The sequence below is a fragment of the Harpia harpyja genome, chromosome 3 (assembly GCF_026419915.1).
Source record: "Harpia harpyja isolate bHarHar1 chromosome 3, bHarHar1 primary haplotype, whole genome shotgun sequence".
Lineage (NCBI taxonomy): Eukaryota > Metazoa > Chordata > Aves > Accipitriformes > Accipitridae > Harpia > Harpia harpyja.
The window spans coordinates 18,917,514-18,931,740 of record NC_068942.1 but is presented as its reverse complement, the minus strand read 5'-3'; the positions used below and the strand labels follow the sequence as shown (position 1 = coordinate 18,931,740).

The 14,227-nt window shown below is 40.6% G+C and overlaps 1 long non-coding RNA gene across 6 annotated transcripts in view; it reads left to right on the top strand.

Annotated features, from left to right (window-relative positions):
- Positions 1 to 605: 605 nt before the first annotated feature.
- LOC128139306 (uncharacterized) overlaps positions 606 to 14,227 on the top strand; it is a 30,601-nt gene continuing 16,979 nt past the window's right edge. For 2 of the 6 annotated variants that reach the window (XR_008234314.1, XR_008234316.1), the window contains exon 1: positions 13,275 to 13,645. This is a non-coding gene — a long non-coding RNA (uncharacterized LOC128139306). Of the gene's footprint in view, positions 1,333 to 1,719; positions 2,187 to 3,300; positions 4,449 to 10,862; positions 11,967 to 13,274; positions 13,646 to 14,227 lie in introns of those variants that run through there. The other 4 variants (XR_008234311.1, XR_008234312.1, XR_008234315.1 and 1 more) reach the window with 3 other exon arrangements.

Here is a 14,227-nt window from a genome sequence, read left to right as displayed (position 1 = left end):
TCTGAAGCTTTGAGGAGCAGAATGAGTGAGATACAAATGTCCAGGGCTTTTGAAGATTTGGCAGAGGTTAGACTTGAAATTCCAGCCATTTCTGAGCCTATCTAAATGTTACTTAAAAGAGAAACAATGAAGTAATAAAATAAGAAATTATAATCATGTTTTGTCTGGGAACTGGAACTACATTGTTTTTTAAGTGCAGTGATAAATATTTTTTATATTATTATATGGTGAGACATCATATTGTATAATAAATTATATTTTGCAGCTTGTCAGTAGGCTGATTGCACAACTTTCTAGCTGGCAAATTTCAATGGTCTCACTTTTAAAGAACAGGTACCATCTGAGATGTTCTTGAACAGTGTAATCCTAGCCCCCTTTTATTATCTTTTAAAATTGTGTAGTAGTGCTTAAACATACTTTAAAAATAACGGACAAAGAAGCAAAGGCAGTTGAAAGCCACCTGACAAATAATGTTTCTAAGTCATTCCTTGGACTTCTTGTCCTAGGGAGAATTAGGCTGTTTCTGGAAATCTATGTTTTATCAAGAGCAATAAATGCCTTGCACAGAAGTTCAGCAAGGAACCACGCTGACTTACCAATAAACCTTGTCCACTTGAGGTGTAGTAGCTGATGGCACTGGATGGCCATGCAGGTGCCATTTATATGAAGAATTCCCTTCTTGCAGTCTATTCCTGTTTTTTAATTATTGCAATTATGAAAAGTTGTTTATACCAACAGCCAGTTCCACCCCACCTCAGGATAGGTTTGTACAAGACCTAAAGAGAAGATAGACAAATGAGTATGTATGTGTGTGTTTTATGACTTTTCTTCCATTATCTCAGGTATTAATGTAATTTAATACTGTTCATTCTTTTCTCAACCCCTTCTTTACATTAAAGAAGTCATTTACCCCTTCTTCTCCTTTGGAGAATCTTCATTAACCTCATTTGCTCATGATGGTTGAGCAAATATCTGTTGAATGTCCTCCCATAGGGTAAGACAGGGGGTCACATTAATTTACAGAAAGGTGGTTTCAGGAGAGGAAAACCTTGCCTCCAGTCCCCGTGTTATGGAGGGCAGCCACTCAGACCGTGCCTAATTACCAGCTTGGAACTACCTGCCTGGCATTGTGGGTCCTGATGAGCACTGCAGCCACAACTGACTGCCCTCCGGTACGGGTGAGACCTGGGCTGCAGCAGAAAGCCTCCCCTGCAGCACAGGAATCCTTCGGCACATGGAGGAGGCTGGAGCCACAGTGATTTTCAAATGGTTGGTGGATCTGTACTTTGCTTGGACCAAGGCTATGGGATGTTATGTGCCCCATCCCACTGGGTAACATTGCATGCAGATTTTAGTCTCTAGGTTTCAGTTTCCTTCCCTATAAAAAGTAACATTTACTTTGCCTCTCAGGATTTCCATGCACTTTTAATTATTTGACTTTACAAACACTTCTGCGTTGATAACCTTAGACAGAAAGTTTATATAAATGCAAAATACTGTGCTGTTACAAAATGTCTCATCTTGAAGAGGTTCTTTCAAGGCTGATAGTTGTAAAATTTCAATATCCATTAAAATTTACTTTTTAATTTAGACTAATGCATTGCCATAACACATAAACAATCACAAGGAGAGGAGTGGTTTTCTCCATGGCTGCATGCCAAGATGTGACGTATCACCTCTTTACTCTGTGTCTATATGTGTGTGTTATTTTTGTCGCAGGTAGACTCTGAAGTACACTGAGTGGTGGCATTTTTGTGCCCAGACATCTGGAAGCTCATGCACATTGAGTTTCGCAGCTGACTGCATCAGCGGGCAGGCAGGGTGGCAGGACGGCATTGCACGGCTGCGCGTTCTCGCAAGCAAACCCAGTAGAAACCAAGTCAGGCTGATTTTAGGAAGCACTAGTTTTGATATCGGCATTTTAAAACCTTACGGTTCACAGATACACATTGCATCTGAGGCCCTGGGGGCAAATTTCTCTTCCTTTCTGCTCTGCATAACGAATGACTCGGGCTCAGTTCTCTGAGCTCTGTTCTCTGACTGTTTTACAGGTCTCTGAAATTCTTCCAGCTTCACAGACCTGCTTCCTACCCGTGTTCATATCGGAAAAGGTGCCGAAACAGCTGGGGGATGAATTATCTATTTATTTATTCATTACAAATGTTTCTTTGACCTGGCGAAATGTGGTGAGCTGGGAAAGCCTTTTTTGTCACTCATGTTACCTCTTATCCTCCGCAGGAGTCACTGAGGATTTAAAGGTCGTTTGAAAAGCAGCCTTTTGCTCTTTGACAGCCCTTTCAATATTAGCCTCCAGTTCTGTTTTACAAAGTCATCATTATTAACTGCGTTTGTGGCTGCTGCTATTTTCCTGGGATTGCAGAGAAGCTTGAGATACTAATTGCAATGAGCTAATTTGGCAATACCGTGCAAACTTCCTTAAGGCATTAGTTAAGAATATACTTTCCTTTACACAAAGAGTATTTGAAAGAGGGAACAGACTGCAAATGCAGCAGAAGGTATGCTTTTGTAGTCCTGTACTTAAGAGTAGATGGTATAATTAGCTTACAATGGTAGTTGAATGTATTTCTCAGAACGAGAAGAGAACATACAGAATTAAACAGTAGCTTTAGCTTAATGATAATCAGTGATAATGATGATAATAATAATAGTACTTAGAACTTTAATGTAGAGATTTGCATCTTGAAAGTGCTATGCAAAACATTGACTTAATTACTGTCACCTCTTCAGGGAAGGTAGGTATTATTGCTCTGACTTAATAGATAGGGAAATAGAGATATAAGGAAATGAAATGACTTGCCAAAGGCTCTGCAAGAGCCTGTACAGGGATTCAAACTTTCCAGGTCCCTTTACCGTATGCTTCCTTATACCAGGCTCATTATGGACATTTTAGGGCTGCTCTTTGCTTTTGGAACTTGAGCCAAAGTCCTTTGAAATTAGGATTGTGTGTAACGTGTTTTGAAGGTTGGGGTTTTTTTTTAATCAGTAGGTTATTGGAAAAAAATACTTTAATATGATATTCCTCTCTGGGTCAACCTGAAACACATAGTCAGAGGCAAAATCTTCAGTTTTGTTTTTAAACACTTTTTTTTAAAAATCTTTTTTAAACAGACCAACTTCTAAAAGAAAGGTCAAAATTTTGTACAGAGTAAGTCAGGAAACAAAAGAGATTTTTCTGAAATTACTTTTGTTATTAATTTGGGGTGGGTGGGCTGAAATTATTCAGCAAATTCCAAATTTATTAATGCTTTCTCTGACATGCAAACTGCATATTTTTTTGAGTTTGTATTTGGTAGATATATTTTGCCTGGTTCTTATTAAAATTACTGTGAATCTTTCTGCCTCAATTATTTCTTCTCACGGAAGGACTGGAGATCAGCCCTGTGAAGTGATTGAGACTCACAGAGTGTATGGTGAGTAAAATGGTGCAATGTTAACATAAACAGTTTTCTGACCACAGCCACAATTTAAGGTGATGATGAGATATTGTAAGATGAATTGTATTCCATAAGTGTAAAGTGAAAACATCAGCTTTTAGGTATAAATATTTCCCTGTGTGAAAGACATTAAAACTAGACTCCAGGAATGAGTTTTGCTTTGACTGCGTTTGCTATGTTTTTAGCATAGATCTTATAGGCACTGCAGTTCTGGTTAATTAAGTCTGAGCCATAGTTCACTTCTTAGATAAGAAATGTAGTTCATATCTGTAGGGCATAAGGCAATAATAGATGTCAGCATCTGCGTTTGTAGGATTTAGAAGTAGCTTTTGATAATTGTTTTCTCTGCTTCCTACCTTCTGTCACCTTCGCTTACCAGCAGATCAGTGCACACAAGCTTACAGGCATTTAAAACCTGGATGTGCTGAGCGCCTTTCTGTGAACAGGGTGAAATGCACCTCTATACTGGCAGCCTTTCTGGACACAGCTGGTGTCACAGTTATGTGTTTCGGTACCTACAGGGTGCATGGGCATTTGCTAGTGGTCTGAAGGGGCATGACATCCGTAGGTAACAAATTCATGTAGCGTTATTGATTTTCACATTGTACCAGCAGTCATTTCTGGGCTTGTCAATCCCTTGTGGAGCCGCTCATGATAGACTGACCTAAAGCTTCACAAGGTTTTTGTAGATGAACTTCAGGAATGCTTTCCCTGTTTCCAGAACAAGATCATTGAATTCATTCAGCTAATCACAACATCAGACATTTTTACCCAACAGGCTTTAACCAGGGTTTTCATTAAAGGCTTTTGCTTTTTTTTAACTTTTTTGATTTTTTTTTTCATATTGTCATGACTGAACATAGCAGCAGAAATGAGGAACATTGAGAAAACAGTGGAGAAACTTTCTGAAAGACTACCTTTGTATTTGCTTTCCACAGGCATTTTACACTGAAAGCCAAATGTTTTTCTAACAGTCACAGTTTTCCAGTCAGGGTAAGTGTGAAGAAACTATTTCTATTAAGGGGAAATAGGCCATAAGAGAAAGAGTGTCTAATGACACAGCTCAAGTTTTGAAAAACTGCTTTTTATTTTCAACAAATTGCTTTGAATGGATGATATGGGCTAAAATTATTCCCAAGCATTATTTAGCAAATCATTTCAAGGAAGTTATACATTCAAGAGAACCATAATCTAACAATAAGATAACAAACAGAAATGTTCATTCTTTCATATAATTGGTAAGAATTATTCACTGCTCTAATTATTAAAACTAAGTGGCTTTCTGGGAGGTGGAATATGAGTGAAATATTAAATTTGGTTCATCCTGACAATCCATATTAGAATATCAGAGATGAGTTGTTGTCTCCACATAGTTTAACTGACTCCAAGCTTTGAGTAGTACTAAATATGAGGCGAGACCTACTGGAGTGGAATAAATACGCACCTGAAAATGAGATTGCGCTGTAATATATGTTGATCACACAAGGTGGCAGAATGAGCTTAGGGCTATCCCAGAAATAAGAGGCAGTGAAGCATCATTGCTTTCAGTCAACAGAGTATCCTTGCTTGCCCTACAAATATGCCAAGTTGCTTCTGCACATGTAGAGGGATGGAGGAGAGTACTTTAATACAGCATTTTTTGATAATTATCCAAATTCTTCAATTTCCTCTGGAGATTTAATGGAAACTGTTAAAAGCTTGTGGCTAACTTTGGAAATTAATAATAATACAATGCTGAATCTGCTCACATCTTCAGTTTTATTGAAAACACAGTTTACTTTCTATCGATACATTGATTCTCTAAGTGGGGCTGAACTCTTCAGATGAAGGACAGCTACAAGAACAGGCACGTAGGGAACATTTTGCTTTTCATTATCGATTTATGGTTAAATTCACTTCTGTTGTAAGTGAATGAAACTCTATTGACTTTCCTGGTGTTGCATTTACTTATAGAAGGCCTGAGCATGGCAGGTAGGTATATGTGGCTGAACTAAGGGTGACCTGAAGAGGAGAAATTGAAGCCCAAGGCGAAGAGAAGGGATTACTCTGCAGCAATTTCCATGCTACTGCTTTGGCCAATGAGTTGAGGAATAGTAGCGACACTTCTTTCTACACCTGTACAGCCACCAGATGCTCTCCTTGACCTCCGAGCCTGCCCTTGTACTGGTCACTTCCAGAGGCAGGGCTGAGCTGCATCACCAAACGAGCCTTTGGGTGCAGGTCGCAAGTGAGCTCCTACGCATGCCTGCTCAATTTGCTCCTGTAGAGCTATGGGGCAGCCAAGTGGTGCACCAAAATGATGGAGAATTTCAGCTATGGTGAGGGTTTCCTTCCAGTTTTATAAGCTCCCGGTGCGAATTGCACCAGTAACACATAAAAGCAGGCTGTGTGTTGAGCCCAATTAACGGTTGCTTGAAGAGAGTGAGATAATCACTGCACGGTGCTTTTTAAAGGTAGCTGACAATATATGCTGCATCTGAATTTACTCCTGTCTGTAACTGAATTAAGTAACTGACCACGCTAGTCTTATAAGTAAGGGCTTAAGGACTGGGATCTATTCATTGCTCCTTATGCAATATATTTCTGGAAGCTCATTAGAAGCTATTAGAGCTTATTCACCCTTGCAACCTTTTCAGCAGATGTTCAGCTGTTTGTTTTTTCCTTCACTGCCTTAAGATATTTGGCTAAGCATTAAAACAAGACTGGAACAGGTCAGGAAAGTATTTATTTCCCAGAAAAATAAGTTAAGAAGTAAAATAGATGGCAATTAATAAAAAAAGTTGTCTATAATCTATTATTGAGAATTGGAAAACAAAAATTAACTGAAAATTTGAAATTTAGAGCTATAGCAAACACTGGAATTGCAGCCTTTCTCTTTGCACAGACAGGAGGCTGCAAAATGATAAAGAAGAAAAAAAAGAACCAAGAGAAAAAGGCAAAGAAAAAAATACAATTATGAGTTCTGGAAAATTTCTTTTGCATCAGCTGCATTTGCCTTTGGCCCTTCAGTCATTCAGGGGAGTTGCAGTCTGTGAGACTCATGAGGCTTCCCGAATGAACTATGGTCATGTCTAAGAGGGTTTTTTTACCCCACACCTGAGTGCTGGGCTTCAGGCCTGAGAGGTCCCTGACCCCTTGTTATTGTGTCCAGCTTACTTCATAGTCCTGTCCCGTCTTTCAGGTATTAGCTGCTGCCTCTCAACTGAGCCTCAGCACTTGTGTGACATCTCCTCCACCATCCCACTGCAAAGCCAGGGAAGTTATTTTTAATTGCCAGTGGTTTTAACTTACCTGCTCGAATGTACACCGCACAGGCTTGAGTCACTCACACATACTTCTCAGCCTAGATAAGGTAACGAGTGGAGATAGCTTCTCAAAATGCCTTTCTGCTGTGACCGCCTGCGAGTCCTCCCTCTTCTTTTCAGTACAAAGTCAAGCACTAACAGCCTAAACCACTGCAGGGGATGCTTTGAGTTAAACTGCTGGCCTTGCACTGAAATGGGCAAAAATGCTCGCTTATACCTGCTCCTTACCACCTCTCAATCGCTAATTACTGCCTTGCGATCTGATTTGCTTGGCGGCAGTCTGCTGCCATTGATGGGCGTACCTAGGAAAGCAGAAGCTCCCTGGCAGATCCAAGCTGGGGGCTGCGAGGTGGCCAAGGGTAACAGTAGGGATGGCTGGCAAGCTGGGGCACACGTCTGGGCTCAGACAGGCATTTTGGATGCTATCTCTCATGGTATACCAACACCCATGTAAAGCGCTTAATTCACATGGCCCACAGAGAGCTGCAGTACAGTGTGAGATATAGGACTGAAACAAGACTGAATACACTGAATATACACGAGTAGTAGGCAGCAACCTTTACATAACAAGTAATTATTTCATGTCCAAGAAGGCATTAGAGGCTGTCTGTACCCTGAGAGAGTAGCTTGGCAGTAAGACAGCCACAGCTGAGCCAGAGCAGAAATGCAGAGCTCTTCTCCGATGAGTGGGTGACGCGGGACAGCTCCCTTTGTCACTTTCCAAAATCATTGCACAAAGTGATGTCCGCATATTGGTTAAATAAGTAACAACTGATTGGGTTTCAGTCAAAATCTAACAGTCTCAGTAGACTTAGCCAGGGCCCCTGGAAAGCAGAAAGCAAGCAGAGTCATAGCAGTACTGAGAGAGCTGGCACTGACAGCAGTGCGGCAAGTAAAAATATTAAGGACAGTGACACAGATTCTCACATAGACTCCGTCCGCTTAGATATAGGTGTCATTCATGCCTGCCCAACACACATGGGAGCAGAGCATGCTGTCTCTGGACACATACACACGCACAGGTACATATGTATATGCTACGTATATATATGTGGTTAACCACAGTGGATGGGGTGAGAACGTGCTATGGGGTTCATGTGGTCACTGAAAATGTTCTCATTTGAGTGTGCCACTGGAAAAATCACAGGGCAAATGTATATGGGTGACTTCAGTGTCTGGAAAAACATGCTGTGGCACTGCTGTATTGTACTGGAAGCTACAGATGGTCCCTGACAGCCTTCGTAAAGTGGTATGAAGCAAAATACCTGCGAGAGCGAGGAAATCATTGTGTTGATTAATGCCGGTGTTGTTGGTATTGATGGTTTAGCCGTCTGTACAAAACAAATGTGGGCAATCACTTCATCTTGAAATAACTTGTACAACTGAATAAAGGAAGTTGTTGCCTAATCTATTTCATACTAATTGCTCCATGCCACAAATTCAGGGCCTGATCCAATATGAATTGACACTAAGGAGAGATACTCCATTCACTGCAATAGTCTTTGGATCAAGGCTTCATTTTAAGGGGAGCAAACACAGCATGCTAAATTAGCATCTGAGTCGTCACTATCTGTTTCTTGAGAAGCAGCCAGGCTTGATATTCTCCGTGTAGCCAAACGAGTCTTAGCACTTATATGCCGGATTCCAAGCCAGCAAAGCCATCCTGAGCACATCAAAGTTTCGGTAAGAGCTGTGGCCCTGTAGGCTGCTGCGTGCGACAGACCGCCTCGGTTGGGTGTCTGACACGGAGCTCTCACCACTCCGTTGCCGCACAGAGTCATTTACCACCCAACAAACACTTAGTGCTTATGAGGCATTTTTCAAAAATCACACTGGGGCCATACCTGGGGCTTTAGCTATTTAAACATCTTAAAAAATCTGTCCCTCGAGAGGATTTAACTCAGCAGGATTTAGGCTGCTAAGCCTTGCATCATCAAAGGGACCAAAGTGTCAATCCATCTCTTTTCACGCCTAAGGACATAATAGTATCATGCCCCCTCCCATGAGGGGGTACTGCAGAGAAATTTCCAAGCTCTCAGCACCCAAACTAGCTAGCTCTGGAAGCAGATGGAGTATAATTATAGCAGTGTTGAGCTGCACCTGAACTAATTAGCTCTGCTGAGAAACAGGGATTGAATTTAATAATGCATGTTCTGCCATACCAAAGAGACTAGGCTGCCTTTGAGACCCATGCGAGTGTCTCTGCATGGTGCTGTGCTGAACTCTGTGGATGTACTCTGAAAGTCAGCTCAGAGCTTTTTTTTCACCATAATTCACTGCACAATGTAGATATCACCTTGTCCCAGCATTCAGATACCATTGGCATAATTACTCCTCAGCTGTCATTTACCTCCCGACTATTAGTTTAGCATGCTAAGTTCTGCATATGCTCAAGATTTTGCTGTCCATACTCACCTAAATATTGAGATCTACCTCAAGGACTGCTGTGGCCTAAAGTCTTGAAGCCTTTAAAATGGGACCGTCTTGGCTATGGGCCTGATGTTACCAGCATCGTCAAAATATCCTCAAAGTAAATGGTAGCTGTGAGACAGAGGTAGAAGACCCAGGTTCAGATCCCTGCTCTGGAGCAGTGATACCTATCAGACATGGACTTGAACTTCCATCCTTGATACATTTCCTAATTGCTGGGATTACAGTCTCTCTGTCCTCAGTCCTCTGCATATCAAATTATTTCTACAAAGAGGAGCAACTCTTGTGTTGGTGACAGATATTTTTCCCACCCCATAGAAAGCTGGGGTTTGGGATGCTGACTTGGGGTGCTGGTTTGAACTCAAGCTCCAGCTACAATTTGGGCAGAAAGAGCGGTTTGACCCTGTCCCCCACACTCTCAGGGGGTGACTTAACTCCAAAGCTCTCACTTCTCCTGGCCTACCACTATTACTCTTTAAAAATGGAAACCCGATGGTTTCTATCATTCAAGTGGCTGAGATTATTTAGGAGCTTAATGGCTCTAAACAGAGACTCTGTCTCTCTGGACATGTGTAAGCACTGTCCTTTTTTGCTGAAATTTATTTCTTGCTAGTTTGGTCCATGTCCTGCTCAGCAGCTTTCTGTTGACCCTGCACTTAGGTGCCTATCCGTGGAAAATTTCTGCAAGTATTGTAAGAGGTAGAATCAGCACTACGAGTGAGGTGGTGCATTGCTTAATTCCATAAAGCCTAATTACTACCTAAGAAGTGCAAATGAAAATTGGACCCTTGAATTACCTAAAGTCTTTTGAATATTTAAGCCATGGTTCATAACATTTGATGATTTTTTTAATGTAGTTCCTTTAGACAAATATAATGACTCTGTGTGCTGCAGACAACAAACTACAACTACTGGATCAAACATGCACACAAATCCAGAGGTAAGTCTTTTAATTGGTTCTTTGGTTTTAAAAAACATAGGCTTCAATATTTTGAGCCAAAGGAGATTTTCGGTAGCTAGTACTGATGCATCTTAGTAGGTCTGCTAAGACCTTAGTAGGTCTTAGCTGTTGCAGAGGTAAGTAAGTAGTTCTCTCATCAGAAACTCAAAATACCTTTGATTTTGTTGCAGAATCATTCTTGTTCCTGACATTCTGCTGGTAGGGTCTGAAATAAAATCCCTTAACTAGAAAAAGATCTGATTTACAAGATTTGTTATAGCTCTGGTGAATTTAATTGCCTGTGCAGGAAACACGGGAGTCCATATTTCCCTTTCTCTTCCTCTATTTGCACTACAACGTATTTGTCTCAAATAACCTGTTTCTGAAAATACTAGTGGTAAGTGGATGAGTGGAGGCATTAGAATTAATATTGCATTTGTAATAAGGGTAAAGGGAGAGGTGTGAAGAGAGAAAGGAAAATCCTGAGTCTGAGATCTTCCCCCGTGCTTCTCCTGGCGTGGTGCACAGACTGGTTGCCTCTTGTACAGGAGAAGGAGTAGAAGTGCAACCTCTCCTTAAATAATTAAATGAATACTTAACCTGCAGGTTTAAAACTTACAGTACATTATAAAACAATTACGTTTCCTTTGCATGAAAAAGCTGAATTGCCATTCAGCTTCTTTTGTCATCTGTATGCGTGAGTTTGGAGCAATTAGTATGAATATATTGCAGGTGCAGTATCTCAGGAAATTGCAAGAAGCTGTGCTGTATTTTTGTACCATAGAGGAGTGCCAGAGCTATAACTCTTGGAAGGGTTGAAAACTGGAGAGATGTGAGCATCTGAAGTGTGATTTTATAATCATAACAAGCACTGATAACCGTCTATTTAATAGGCATGAAATGAATGCCGTATTTTCTCAGATTGTACCGCTACTCATTTGATTTAAGTGGAGACTGCAAACTATTTAATTTTAGATTGTGGATTACCTTTCTCAAGTGCCCAGTTTATCTTTCTAACTATAGACAGAGTTTTTTGAATGGTAACAGCAGTGGTATTGTGTTAGCTTTGATGTTATCTCCAGACAACATCCTATTCCAGTGAAACACATTTTTGCATGTTCTTTAAGATAAACTACTTCGGAATTCAGCAGCCCTGATTTTTGTTTGGTATCATTTTGTCATCTCTAATTGTTCATGTAAAACTGATCCTTGTACTGACTTTGAGATGCAGATTCATTTTAAGTGCAAGTTCCTCATAAATTCAGGTGAGCATGGTAAGATAAACGCTTCCTAAAGCCAAATCTCAAAGTGGCATAAATGGTGATTTTTTTTAGTAGAATGATAGCAATCCACATCTGCTGAAGATTTGACCCTTAGAGTTACCTGACCTGACGATAATTTCTGCTGATGCTCCATTTATACGAGTAGAACACAGGGACCTCAAAGACCATGGTGATTATTCATATATGGTTTGATGCCCTTTTATTCCACCACAGAGGCTTAAAGGAGCCACCGTGGTACTAAGATTCATGCCCGCCACTTTACCTACATGAAATCACTGACTTGATGAATGATACTGATATGGAACGTTTCCTTCTTTGCAGGTATGAAGGGAAAAATTAATCCTGGGGACTTCAATGCAAACCCCAGTGACTTCAGCCAAAACCGTTTTTGCATGGAAAAAACTTCTGATAACCACTATCACACACGTCAAGTGACGCATGGGCATATCTGCTTACTTTGACTTTTGGGAAGTGGCAAAGGAGGAGGAAATGCAAGTACCAGATCAAGAAAGGAGCCTATGGCAAAAAAAGGAGTTTTCAGGTTGTCAGCATGGTGAGTCATCTGAACAGTGTTTCCATAAATATGACAACATCTGTGACTACCCCTTACTTTTAGCTGCAGTAACACACACACACACTTCAGTGGAGTGGGAGGAGGTAAGAGGGCTTACACTGAAATGGAAATAGCAGGAGGAGGATATCACATGAAACAAACTCCTGGAGCAGGCAAGACTTGTGACAGGATAAAGATTATTTGTTCTGTAGATAGCAATCCTAAAACCACGGTTACTTGGTGGGGTGTTATGTGAGAAAAAGATACATATTAAAACTCAGTGTTGTACTGTGATGCACGGATGTCTTCAGAGTGCTAGTTTTTACTGCTGGAGAACAGGACACTCTCAGCTCCCCTCTAGAGTTTTAATGCTAACAGAAAACCTATTTTTTTTTTCATATAATCTTAGTCTGAGAAAACCCCTTTTTCTTTATTGGTTATGAAGTAAGAAAATTTGTGGGCTCCATGGCACTACCCCTCTTCTCTGTCTCTGGGTTCTCTGTGTGGGTCTGTAGCTGATGTGGCAACACCTGTCCTATATTTCAAGTGTAGCAGGAGGCCTTTTGAGCAAACTATCATTTAGAAAAGAGCTAGAGATTGCATAGTCCCCTGTGGCTCTGGAAAAATTTAATGGCGTTGGAGACTAATCCCCCCACCATTGCTCCATGGAGCATGGGGAGCAAATTCCCTTACGTCTGAGGAAGAAGTCAAATGTTCTCGGGGGGGGATCTCAGCCAATTTTTCTCTTTGCCTCCCTCTCGGGTAGAGTTTTCTATGGGAATGACTGAGGATTGACCCTATGAAAATTAGAATTTGAGAAGACCTATTATAAAATTGATTTTATTTCCTTGTCACTGTGAAATTGTTCCCTATAGCATGTTCTCTAATGATTTATCCAGGAGTTTCAAATGTTGTAAGTACCAGTGGTTCTGTATTTCCCTGGCCTGTCTCCCTGACGGATGGTGCAGAGATGGGGATCGCAAGATACAGCAGAGATGAAAAGAGAGATAGCCACATAAGATAAAGATGAAATTTCTTTTTTACTGTAGGAGTAAACTGCTTGGGAGGATCAGGAGTGAGACCAGCAGCATTTTTGGTGTATATTCCGGGTAATATAGTAGTTTAGATATAGGCTGTGTTTAAAGATGATGAAACTTGCCTTGGACGCAAACCCAACCACTTTTAAAGTTATCTCCCTTTAAATCTATTGAAACTTTTTCCCTACTCTTTTCTTGTACTATGTTTGCACAACTATCTGGGAGAAGAACTTCTTATTCCTCCTCTCTGTCCCTCTGTTCTCTTATTAATGCCTCCCTCCATGCAGCCCCCTGCCCACACACACTTCTTGGGAAGCAGATGTGATGAGAAGTGCTGAAGCAACATGAGATATGACGTTCTTGAAGAATCTCTGATCTGCTGAGCAACGTCCTGAGAGATTTACAGCTCCAAAGGATTTACCATAAATAAATAAAACCTTTCAACACCTTAGAGCTCCTGGGAAACAAAATCCCAAACATTCTAAGTTTCGCTTATCACTTCTTATTGCCAGCGTTACCGGCGAGTTTGCTGACTGTTCGGTCCCGTTGTGCTGTCCACCTGCCTCTTGCATTCTGTCTCAAGCAGCCACAGCAATATCCTGTCTCTTCTGCTACTTGTCCATCCAATATAGCGGTGCATGGGTAATGTAATGCTTGAGGGTAAGATCCTGGTATATTTTCTGTCTTCTACATATGAGATTTGGTATTTGCTACTTTTTTTCTATTTGGTATTGACTCTGGAAATTTTTACACAGACAGCAAATGCGGTTGTGAATTCACTCTCTAGGTTTCTCTTTTCATGGGGCACCTCGTTTCCTTCATTGCTTTTGCTTTGTTCAAATTAAATATGTATTGTATTTTTGAAGAAGAATGAACTTTCAATACAAGATAATAAAGGATTTATCTGATGATAAAACACGTAAATCTTTCCAGAAACTTCAGGAGGATTTTAATATTAATGCAGATCAAATATGGAAATATATGCAACTTGTGAATAGTTTTATGGAAACAGGAAGAGCTGTGGAATCAGTGTAGGAGTAATCCTTATTAGGATGAGTTTCTGATATTGATAAGACAGAAATGCAGTATCTCGATTTTTTTTCTCTTGCTTAAATCTCTTCATTCTTTTGTGAAAGGGCAGGAAAGGATGACAATTCCTTTTTAAAAAATAAACTGCTGAATAAATCATTAGAGAAGAAACTATACAGAACAAGTTTGTAGTGA